The 10339-nt window shown below is 46.2% G+C and overlaps 1 non-coding gene across 1 annotated transcript; it reads left to right on the top strand.

The window, feature by feature from the left end:
- The first annotated feature begins 10235 nt into the window (after positions 1 to 10235).
- LOC138468617 (U6 spliceosomal RNA) lies at positions 10236 to 10339 on the top strand. Its single transcript, XR_011268368.1, has one exon. It is a non-coding gene; the product is annotated as a U6 spliceosomal RNA (small nuclear RNA).

Below are 10339 nucleotides of genomic sequence, written 5' to 3'. Positions count from 1 at the left end.
TCACCTGCCAAGCGAGAATCATTCTTTACTTGTAAGTCTTATTGACCGAATAAACAGAACGCCATTCAATTCTATGTCTTGAGGCTCTAAAAAAGTAGTGTTTCAAAGGTATTTTTCTCTGATTATACCAAACTTAGTGCTATGGCCTTGACTCCTTCTTGTTGCACATTTTCTATGTAGCACATCGCACTGCATTGCTGGCTGGCTTTAGGCAGTGTTATCAAACATTCCTTAATGCTACCTCTTTAAATAGTTCTAGGCCTTAATCCTGAATAAAGCTTAGCAATGTCTTGTAGACTTTGCTTTTAGGTGTGTGATTTTCTTATTGATTTAACTATCCTTCAAACACTGCCTTATCAATTGCCACTTTCAAAACGCGCTTCAGGACTTAAAAGCTATGTGTAGCGCAGAAGTCAGGCAGAGAGAGAGCATAGATACAATTAGGACATATGGGAACCCACGTGCTTGCATGGAAAAGCTTTCAGGACGTTTTCTAAATGGAAAAAGGCTCAGTGTCTGGTGTCTGAGCATGGAAGTGATCCTTCACACGCATAGATTCTTGGATCTTGGTTGGTTGAGGAGGGGGGAGCTAGAAGCCCTGAAGTCATGTCAGTCACTGGCTCCATTCCTGAAGTTACTGAGACCCCACAGCCTTCCTCCCTGTGTCACAGTTTATGTGCCAGGGCCTGGGCTCTGCTGCTGCTTTGGTACGCAGCCAAGCACTACAGGATTAGTTACTCAGAGTTGCCAGTTAACCATCCCACCTCCATCTCTATGCATTTGTAACAATCTTGCTATTGTAGAGTAAGCACGTCTAGGGGAGAGAGAGAGAGAGAGATGGAGCTCTGCCTATGCAAATCATTTGCCGTTGTCTTCTGGGGAGCCCACTTTTTCAGCCGCTCGAAGCCCTGTTTGACTGCCAGCCTGTTGGAGAAGACCCAGATTCAGCCCACCAGCCAGAAAGATGAGGTTAAGCCTTTATCCAGTGTACAATTTGCCACCTGTCCATGAGTTACTGAGGTCCATAAAAAGCTCAACTGCAGCTCTCATAGAGAGGTCATTGGCTGATCGTGGCCGATCAGGGGCGTGAAGGGCAGAGGGCTAGAGAGAAGGGTGCTCATTGCCCTGCCCAGGGACAGACACATCAGCCCTGCTCGCTACCAGCTGTCGGGTGTGGCTGTGTATTTCAAAATGTTGCTGCCCTCGATGGCAGGATTTCTTTCCTGCCTGAATCATAGCCAAAAAATATTCTTTGCTCTGCAGGTGGGGGCTGTGCCGGACAGTTGCCATAGTATATAAATGTGATATTTGTCTCTGTAGTAATTGCTCGCGCTTCCGCGAGCCCTTTCCTAAAGTTCTAATGTGTGGAACGTTGAGGGATGAAGGTTCCGGGTGGCGGTTGGTGAGAAGGGTAGGAGCTGGGAGGAGAGGATGTATGGCGTTCGGGTCTGAAGAATAAAGATATTCAAACAACTTACATGTGTGGGGAACTACGTTATTACACTGGCGACGAGGATCTTCAGACCCGACCCACGCGCCTTGCCAGCCGTACATATCCTCTGGTACCTCAGCTGATTTCCGGGCTGCGCTCCCGGACGTGGTCGAGCGCGGCCCCCGGCGTCAATAGAGTCAGCTGGTCCAGCGCTATCTTGCCTTCGGCAGCCGGCCGAGCCGCGCTCCCGGAGGAGGTCGAGCGCGGCACACGGCAAGGAGTACAGCCGTGTCACGGCTGAGCGGCCGCTGTCACAGCAGAAAAGCCTGCCGAGCCGCGCTCCCGGAAGAGGTCGAGCGCGGCTTGCGGCAGGGTGCGGCTGTGCCGTGAGGTGCACAAAGTTGCTCGAGAAAGGCACAGGTGAGAGGAGGACCCTGGGAGGGGGCGCAGTCCGGCGCTCTTCGTAGATGAGAAGACGCATTGTATACACGGATGCCCGGTGGTTCGGCTCCGCCCACCACATAGGAGGTTGACGGAAAGCTTCTTGTTTATTGGTGGGTGTGTCTACATTACTGGAACTGCAAGGAGAGGAAAGTTAACTCCTTGTGTGGCGACATTAAAGGTACTGCACCTCTATTTCTGCAAAATATAGAGGAGGGAAGTGACTGGAGCCTGCCTGTGACAATATTGTGCATGTGCAAGGGTGGAGTATTCATCTTGCTAGTCCGCCGTGTTGAACAAGGTACTTAAGAACATTGTTATTCACAGAAGTGCGCAGAGAATTCAATTGTGTATAGCATTGACCTCTGTCAGTGGCTATGTCGCTTCCAGTGAGCATACAGCACAGCAATGCTCATCCTCCTCCAGCCTTCCTCCCCAATCCGAGGGAGCCCCCCATTGCATGGGAGCTTTGGGTGGACACTTTCAAGGTATACCTGAGAGCGTCAGGTGGTTCCAGGATGTCTGATGATGACAAGGAAGCGACTCTACTCAATTGCCTTGGTACGGAGGGTTTGAGGGTGTTCAGGCACCTTCCGGGCCAGGATGTTTTAGCTTTGTCGTCAGGTGAAGGAGAGGGAGAAGGAGGGCAGGCGGTGATTTTGGCATTTGAGACTGCTCTTAAAAAGCTTGAGACACGTTTTGGCAAAAGAGCTAACATTGTGCTTGAGAGATATCATTTCTTTTCAAGGGCACAAGGTCTTGGCGAGAACATTGATTCATATGTGACGGCACTGCGCACCCTCATTTCTACGTGTAAGTTCACGGGCATAGCGGAAGAATACATTCGTGACCAGATCATGATGAGGACGAGTGACTCAAAAGTTAGGGAGAGGTTATGGACAGAGAAGGATCCTCCGTTGGAGAAAGTAATAGAAATAGCTCGCGCCCTAGAAGAGTCAAGGAAGAGCGTCAAGGAAGTGACGGAAAGGACAGACATTGTGCACATGGTTCAGCCTCGCAAAAATGACGAAAATCACGCCAGGGACAAGGATCAAAGAGTAACGCCAAATTGCAGAGATTTCTGCAAGAAATGTGGTTGGAGGGGCCATGTTGCTGGTGCTAGGGAATGTCCTGCTTCTGCTGTTGTGTGCAGGAAATGCAAGGGAAGAGGGCATTTTGCCCGCATGTGTAAGGCTATCCCACAGAAGGAAGTGGTGCGGATGGTGGACCCTGATGAAGACGATAGCAACGTAACGGTTGTAGGTTATGTTCGTCCTGATGTTAAGGTGGATGTGCTTCCAAAGGAAGGTGCGCTGTTGAGTGTGGGATCGTCGAAAAAAAGTGCGTGGGCTACCCTTAATGTGAATGGAGTTCCCCTCAGTGTGTTGGTTGACACGGGTTCTCCTTACACTATGATTTCCCCTGAGATGTATAAATCTAAGTTCCATAAGGAGGTGTCTAGTCTTAAGACGTCTGATATTAATCCTTGTGCTTATGGCCGTGTTCCGATTAAAGTATTGGGATATGAGTGGGTTGATATTGAATTTCATGGCCGGAAAACCAGAGGAAAACTGTATGTAGCTTATAAGGGTGATCCGGTTATTGGGTGGGATGAGCAGGCTGCCCTGGAAATGGAGATTCGCCCTGGCAAAGCTGTCCCTGTTTTGTGTGTGAGCAAGGGAAGGGAAGGCGGTTTGTGTGAAGGAAGTGCGTTGACAGCTGATACTCTCCAAAAGAAATTTCCGTCAGTTTTCTCCTCCGCCCTGGGCAAATTGCGAGGGTTTTCGCACAAGATCGTGCTCAAGAGGAGTGCTGTTCCCGTTGTACACAGAGTTAGGCGTGTACCCATCATGGCACGTGAAAGTCTCCAAGCAGAACTTAAAAAGCTGATGGAAACTGGAGTAATAGAGGAGGTAGAATCTTCAGAATGGTTAGCCCCGGTTGTATTGGCACGCAAATCCGATGGAGGTATGAGAATGTGTGTTGATCTAAGAGATTTAAATTCGAACATCTGGATAGACAGGCATCCCTTACCAAATATACATGAAATGCTTTCACTTGTGGGAGGGGCATCTTGTTTTTCCACCTTAGATTTGTCATCTGCCTATCACCAGGTGGATTTACACATCGAATCACGACCTCTTACTTCGTTCATTACGCCATTTGGAGCTTTCCGTTTCCGGCGTATGCCATTTGGATTGGCATCCGCCTCCGCTGTTTTTCAGCGGGTGATGCAAAAGTTGTTTTGTGAAGTGGATGGTGTGGAGTATTTCCAGGACGATATCTTGGTGTGGGGCAGATCATGTGAGGAACACAATGAGAGGATTCTACGAGTTTTGGGCATTCTAGAGAAGAGTGGTCTGACGGTCAAATTGAGTAAGTGTAAGATAGGGGTGGAAAGTGTGACTTATTTGGGACACACGTTGGATGCCAAGGGGATACATCCCAAGGCTGAATTAGTGAAGGCGTTATGTGAGGTATCTTCACCCACCAGTAAAGACCAATTACGGTCATTTTTGGGTTTGGCTGAATATTATAGTAGGTTTATTCCCACGTACTCAGACAAGACAGTGGCCATGAGAGCATTGCTCAAAAAGGGTGTACATTTTGAGTGGTCGGAGTTGTGCCAACGTGAATTTGAAGACTTGAAGGCTCAAGTGGACCAGGCTCCATCGTTAGCTTCATTTTCTCCATCTAGGAAGACAGTTTTGACAGTGGATGCTAGTGAGTATGGTGTAGGGGCGGTTCTTGAACAGTGTTTTGATGGATCGTACCGCCCCATTGCTTTTGCGTCTAGGGTTCTCAGTGAGACAGAACGTAGATATGCTGTAATAGAGAGGGAGGCCTTGGCAGCTATCTGGGCATCCAAACATTTTAGAACATTTTTGTGGGGAGTAGAATACACCATACGCACCGATCATAAACCCCTAGTGCATGTTTTGACATCTAAGGGTTTATTCCAGGCATCATCTAGAGTGATGCGATGGATGGCAGACATGAGTGAATATAATTTTAAGGTGGAGTATTTACCTGGCACTAAAAATATGGTCGCAGATGGTCTCTCTCGTTTTCCCCGTCAAGATGTATATGTGGAAAATTCAAAACAGGATGTGACGAGTGATGAATGTGTATTGGTGGCCAAGGTGTTTCCGGCTGTCAATGAGCAAGAATGGGGTAGAGAGTGTGCTATGGACCCCGTATTGAACAACATCAAGACTGCTCTCACTACCGGTGCTGGCATGGATGGATTGGACAAGTCCTTCGGACAAGTATGGTCTGAGCTGTCTGAGGGTCCGTGGGGCATTGCCAGGGGTACCAGGTTAATACCACCTGAATCTCTTAAGGCCAAGTTGGTGGAGTTGGCTCATGAAGGGCACATCGGTAGATCTATGATGAAGAGAAGGCTAAGAGAAGGGTATTGGTGGCCCAAGATGGATGAGGAGGTTGAGAAAGTAGTCAAGGATTGTGTGGCTTGTTCAGTCAGTGATAAGAGTAGGACAACGTCGCCCCAACCTGTACAGCCTGTGGAAGTGCCGCAAGACGTGTGGTCAAAGGTGGCCATAGACATTATGGGTCCAATGGATACTTTGGGTGGAAGCTTCAAGTATTTTGTAGTGTTAGTTGACTATACATCTAGGTGGGTGGAGGCCACGGCCCTGTCCTCTGTCACCACTGAAAAGGTGATTGACTTCTTGTCAGCAGTGTTTGACAGGGAAGGGGTTCCTGCTGGAGTAGTAACCGATAATGGCCCCCAATTTGTATCAGTTGCCATGCAAGAGTTCCTCTCAAAACTAGGAATACGTCACCATAGGGTGGCTTTGTACAATCCTGAGGCCAATGGATTAGTTGAACGGATGAACCGGTTTGTGAAAGGGGCGGTTCAGTTGGCACTTGCGAATGGTCTGCCGTGGTGCAGTGTTGTGACTGAAGCTCTAAAGGCTTACAGGGTTACCCCTTCATCATTTACCGGGGTGTCTCCATTCGAATTAATGAGAGGTAGAAAACCAGGATCTAAACTCCGGGTGGCCGCTCTTGAGGGTGGTGTACAAAGTTGCATCAACATGCAGGAAGTTCTTGACAAGGTGCGTGTTAAACAATCCCGTTTCAGGGAATCTCAGCTTGCCAAAAAGAAACCCCTGCGTGTAAAGGTTGGTGATCTTGTAGTGGTGAAAAATCCAAGAATTGTAGCCAAAGGTTTGTCCAAATTTATGAAGCCATGTGTTGTGACCAAAGTAGGTCATGGATATGTTAAACTACAAGATGGTACCAGATGGAGTTTGAGGAGGGTGGTCCTGATTAAGGGAAAGATGGCGGATACTAAGGACCAGTGTTGTGAGGGAGGTGGTGATACAGTTGGAATTGGTCCAGAATGTGCGTCTGAGAGTGTGGTTCCCCTACAGAGTGATAGGACTGAGACAGTTCATGTGCAGGCTACTCGGGTGGAGCATGGAGGTATGGAGGGGTCTGCCTCGGAAAGTGGTGATATTGCACCATTAGAAGAGGGACATGGTGATAAAGGAGAGAATGGATATGCTGAGTGTGATTCTGAAGAAGGTGCTCTGGGTTTGACTGGTGAGGAGACAAGGGTTGTAGAGGAGCCTTCAGTGCTTGTGTCAGATAATACAGGTTTGGTTTCACAAGGAAGGAGACTGTGTGGGAATTCTAATTTAGCAGAATCCTCCAACGAGGTGAATAATCGCCCAACCCGAATAAAGCAGATTCCAGCGAGGTACAAGGATTTTGTTTTAGAATTTGCAGATGATTAATCTTGAATGTAAATAATTATCAATATTCCATATATATATATATGTCTTTTCTGCATATTACTGTTTCGTTATTACTTTTCAATTTCCTTAATCTATGTTCACATTTAATGAATATTCATTGTGAGGTTTACGGGGGGAGATGTGTAGTAATTGCTCGCGCTTCCGCGAGCCCTTTCCTAAAGTTCTAATGTGTGGAACGTTGAGGGATGAAGGTTCCGGGTGGCGGTTGGTGAGAAGGGTAGGAGCTGGGAGGAGAGGATGTATGGCGTTCGGGTCTGAAGAATAAAGATATTCAAACAACTTACATGTGTGGGGAACTACGTTATTACAGTCTCCTGAACATAAGCCAAAGCCCAACTCGACTCCATTAGAGCACACATGCAGGGAAATAGAAACCATTTCTTACTTTTAGGGGCCATCTGGTGAGCCTTGATGTTGAGGCTTTAGAATGCTGCCTAGTCTTGCACTGCCATAGAATCAGCCCTGTTCATGAATGTTCACAGCATGTCCCACCCACATAATGAAGACTATATTGCAAACACTGAGATACACTGGACTAAACCTTAAAGCAATTAAACCAGAAGTCTGGAAAGATGTCAAATCGGATAGGGGTGCAAGATACAACCTCTAGTTTCACAGTCAGAGGAGGTTTACATTGCACCACTGGCTCCTGTACCTCTTGTGTAATCCTTCTACTGCCAGTTGAGGGACCCAAAGGTCTCCAAGGTGCCTTTCTTAAACAGGTGCTCTGATAATGTTTGCTGTACCTGATGTGGTAGCATACATGTGAAACCAACTTTTCCTGTTTCTAGGAGCTACCTCTGAAGTCTAACAGAAGGCTGGTTGCAGGGTTCATAACAGTGTTTTGGTGCTAGCAAACTGCCCTCTCTGCTACCTAGTCACTGCCTATTGCAGGTGAACATATTTATGTGCTTCTCTTGATGAGTGCTTTGTGCTAGAGTGCCCTCACCCATGCCATTAATGTGGACAGCGACCCATTAAAGTAAATGGATGCATTGAATAGTCAGTTATATTAATTGCGTCAAATGAACCATGTAGTACATTACACAAAGGCTTTATTGTGGTCACATTTTGTTTTTGTCCAGCTATAATTCTTACTACACAGGTTACTTAGAAGTGTACTTATCCCTCTGTCTTGCATATTGCTATAGGTCTCACCCTAGGGGAGACATCAATATTTTTTCCAACGCATGGTGTAGGGATCACCTTTATCCAAACCAAAGGATGTTTCAAATGTCAGGGAGAGATTTACCCTCCAGTCAGAAAAGTAAACCAGCAGTGTACAGACTTCTGTGGTAAGCTAAGGTGGACTGGCTCGAGGATCATGATGGGGAAATGGGCCAGGTGCATTCGGATCAGATTTGGCCTATCTACAACAGACTGTCCTTGGAAAGACGCAAAAGGGTCAATCAATTCACTTCTCTCTATGTCTTACCATCCATTCTCCTTTCTCTATCTGGGATGGCATATATTACCAAACTAACCTGTTGGCCTCGCTGGGCCGCTGATTTCACTTTTAACAGTCTTCTGTTCATTCATTGGGCCTTTACGAGTTTGGTGGTTTTCTTGAGGGATTACTGCCAAATTCTTTTACAGTTACCACCGCTCGGTCCCTCAAACTTATGGCAGGATTTTAAGTGAGTTAACAGTTGTGTTACTCCCCATTTGGCATCCACAGGTCTACATCGGCATTTTGTCACATTTAGCACATATGGTAATTCCACTACTGTAAATCGAGCAGTTTATGACCTTTAAATGGAAGGCTTACCTCCAGCAATATGCTGGAGGTCAGTCCTCCAATTAGATACCAAACCTATAAAATGGCATTGTGGTAAATCAATTCCCAGTCAGAAATGTGGCAGCATGAGAATTACTGCCACTTTTCTATGGCACAGCTAAACTCATATTTATAACTATTGGGCCTTATTATGAGTTTGGCAGTCATTCCAGAGAAATTACCACCAATCTCGGTTACCATTATCTCCATGCTGGTCTGTAAATTTATTGCAGGATTATCAGTTGGTAGCAGGGCTGTTAGACCCCGTTTTCCATTGGACTCCATGGGGATTTATTTGGTTTACTGCGAGCGGTAATTCCGCCACAGTAAATCTGATGATTTTTTTATCTTGAAGTGAGAGATTTACCTCCAGAGTGTTTTTGGAGGTAAATCCTTCACTTCGCGTCAAACCTATAACTCGGCGGTGCGGTAATGGAAAATAGTGGCTTGGAACTGAAATACTGCCACTTTTTTACAGCAGCGCCAAAGGGTTGATGAGGCCTTTTTTTTTCCTACCTCCCTGGGTTCCAAATGCCTTCCAAAGGCTTTGTCAGGAGTAAACCTGTGACAGTCCCTGTCTCAGATAGCTATGCTAAGACTGACTCCCTGCGCGGGAGAATGTTTGTGAACAGTGACGGGGCAACACTGCACCAGGAGGGATGGGGCACAGGGCACTCCCTACAACAGAAGCCCCCTGTCATAGGTGGCACTTGGCCTCTTACCTGGACCAGTAAAGGAATCGTCAGATGTGTCTTCTCTCATCAGCTGCCAATAATTGTATCACCCTCTCTCCCTGCTCTCACTTAAGTAATACCCTTCATTGCCATAGGTCTCCCCCTTTCTGGATCACCACATCCAGCTACGGGAACAACCAAATTTACATTATTGCCTTCCTTACTTTTTTTTTAATGTTTAATTATTTTTATTAGAATGATAATACAATAGAATTTAAGAAAAACTTAAAATCATAAACATTCTTTTTATTCCTTTTTAACGGGAGCATCAGAATCTCCAGGCCGTTACCATGGGAATTATGTCATATATACTATTCGGGGTAATACTCACGAGGGTCACTCTTTACCATGCGCCTCCCTGCAGTCCTGACCCTCAAATGTAAGTGGCAGAGCCCTGCAGCGGAATATATGCTTTAAACATTTACTTATAGTATCAAACGCCGTCAGTTATAACCCAAAAAAAAGTTAGTACCACGAGCCTCACAAGTTGAAAAAATTACTTCACTTTGATCTAATACCTGGTGTAAGAGATTTACTGTGCGTATATAATGACACTAGACCGGTGGAAAATGGGTGAGGGGATAGGCATCCTAAGCATGTCATCCAGATGAAAATTGAAATCAGTCATAGAATACATATGTTGCCTGCAGGCATCGAACTGGCACCCTCTGGCGGTGGCACCATATACAGCTGATTATTCATGAAGAGGTAACTGACCCACAAACACATGATCACAAGCACAGAGTCTTTTTTCTGGCCTATCAGACCTTTGGGCTGCTTTCAGGCATACATCACTAAGCCATTGTGATGCGTCTTCTCTCTTTCTATGCAACCTGGACCATGACCCTTTGCACCTCTGAATGTTATAGTCCGACAAACAAATCAGTTATTTTGGATTAAAAGAGCAGTGAAGAAACCTGGATCATTGTTTTTTTACCCTCATATTCATATCTCCTCCATAAATAATAGGTGTCTGGCCAAAGTTACACCATACCAAGTGGGCCTATGTTTAAAAGCCTGCACATTCTGGCGTCATAAATACTGTGTGGGGTGTCTTTAACTTTGTGCGCTTCGGCAGCACATGTACCAAATCGGAATGATACAAAGTAGATGAGCATGGCCCCTGCATAAGGATGACGTGCAAAATCGTGGAGTTCCGTACTTTTTA

The sequence above is a fragment of the Ambystoma mexicanum genome, chromosome 4q (genome assembly GCF_040938575.1).
Source record: "Ambystoma mexicanum isolate Mex_15411 chromosome 4q, UKY_AmexF1_1, whole genome shotgun sequence".
Taxonomy (NCBI): domain Eukaryota; kingdom Metazoa; phylum Chordata; class Amphibia; order Caudata; family Ambystomatidae; genus Ambystoma; species Ambystoma mexicanum.
The sequence above is the reverse complement of the archived record's forward strand: the minus strand, read 5'-3'. Positions and strand labels throughout refer to the sequence as shown.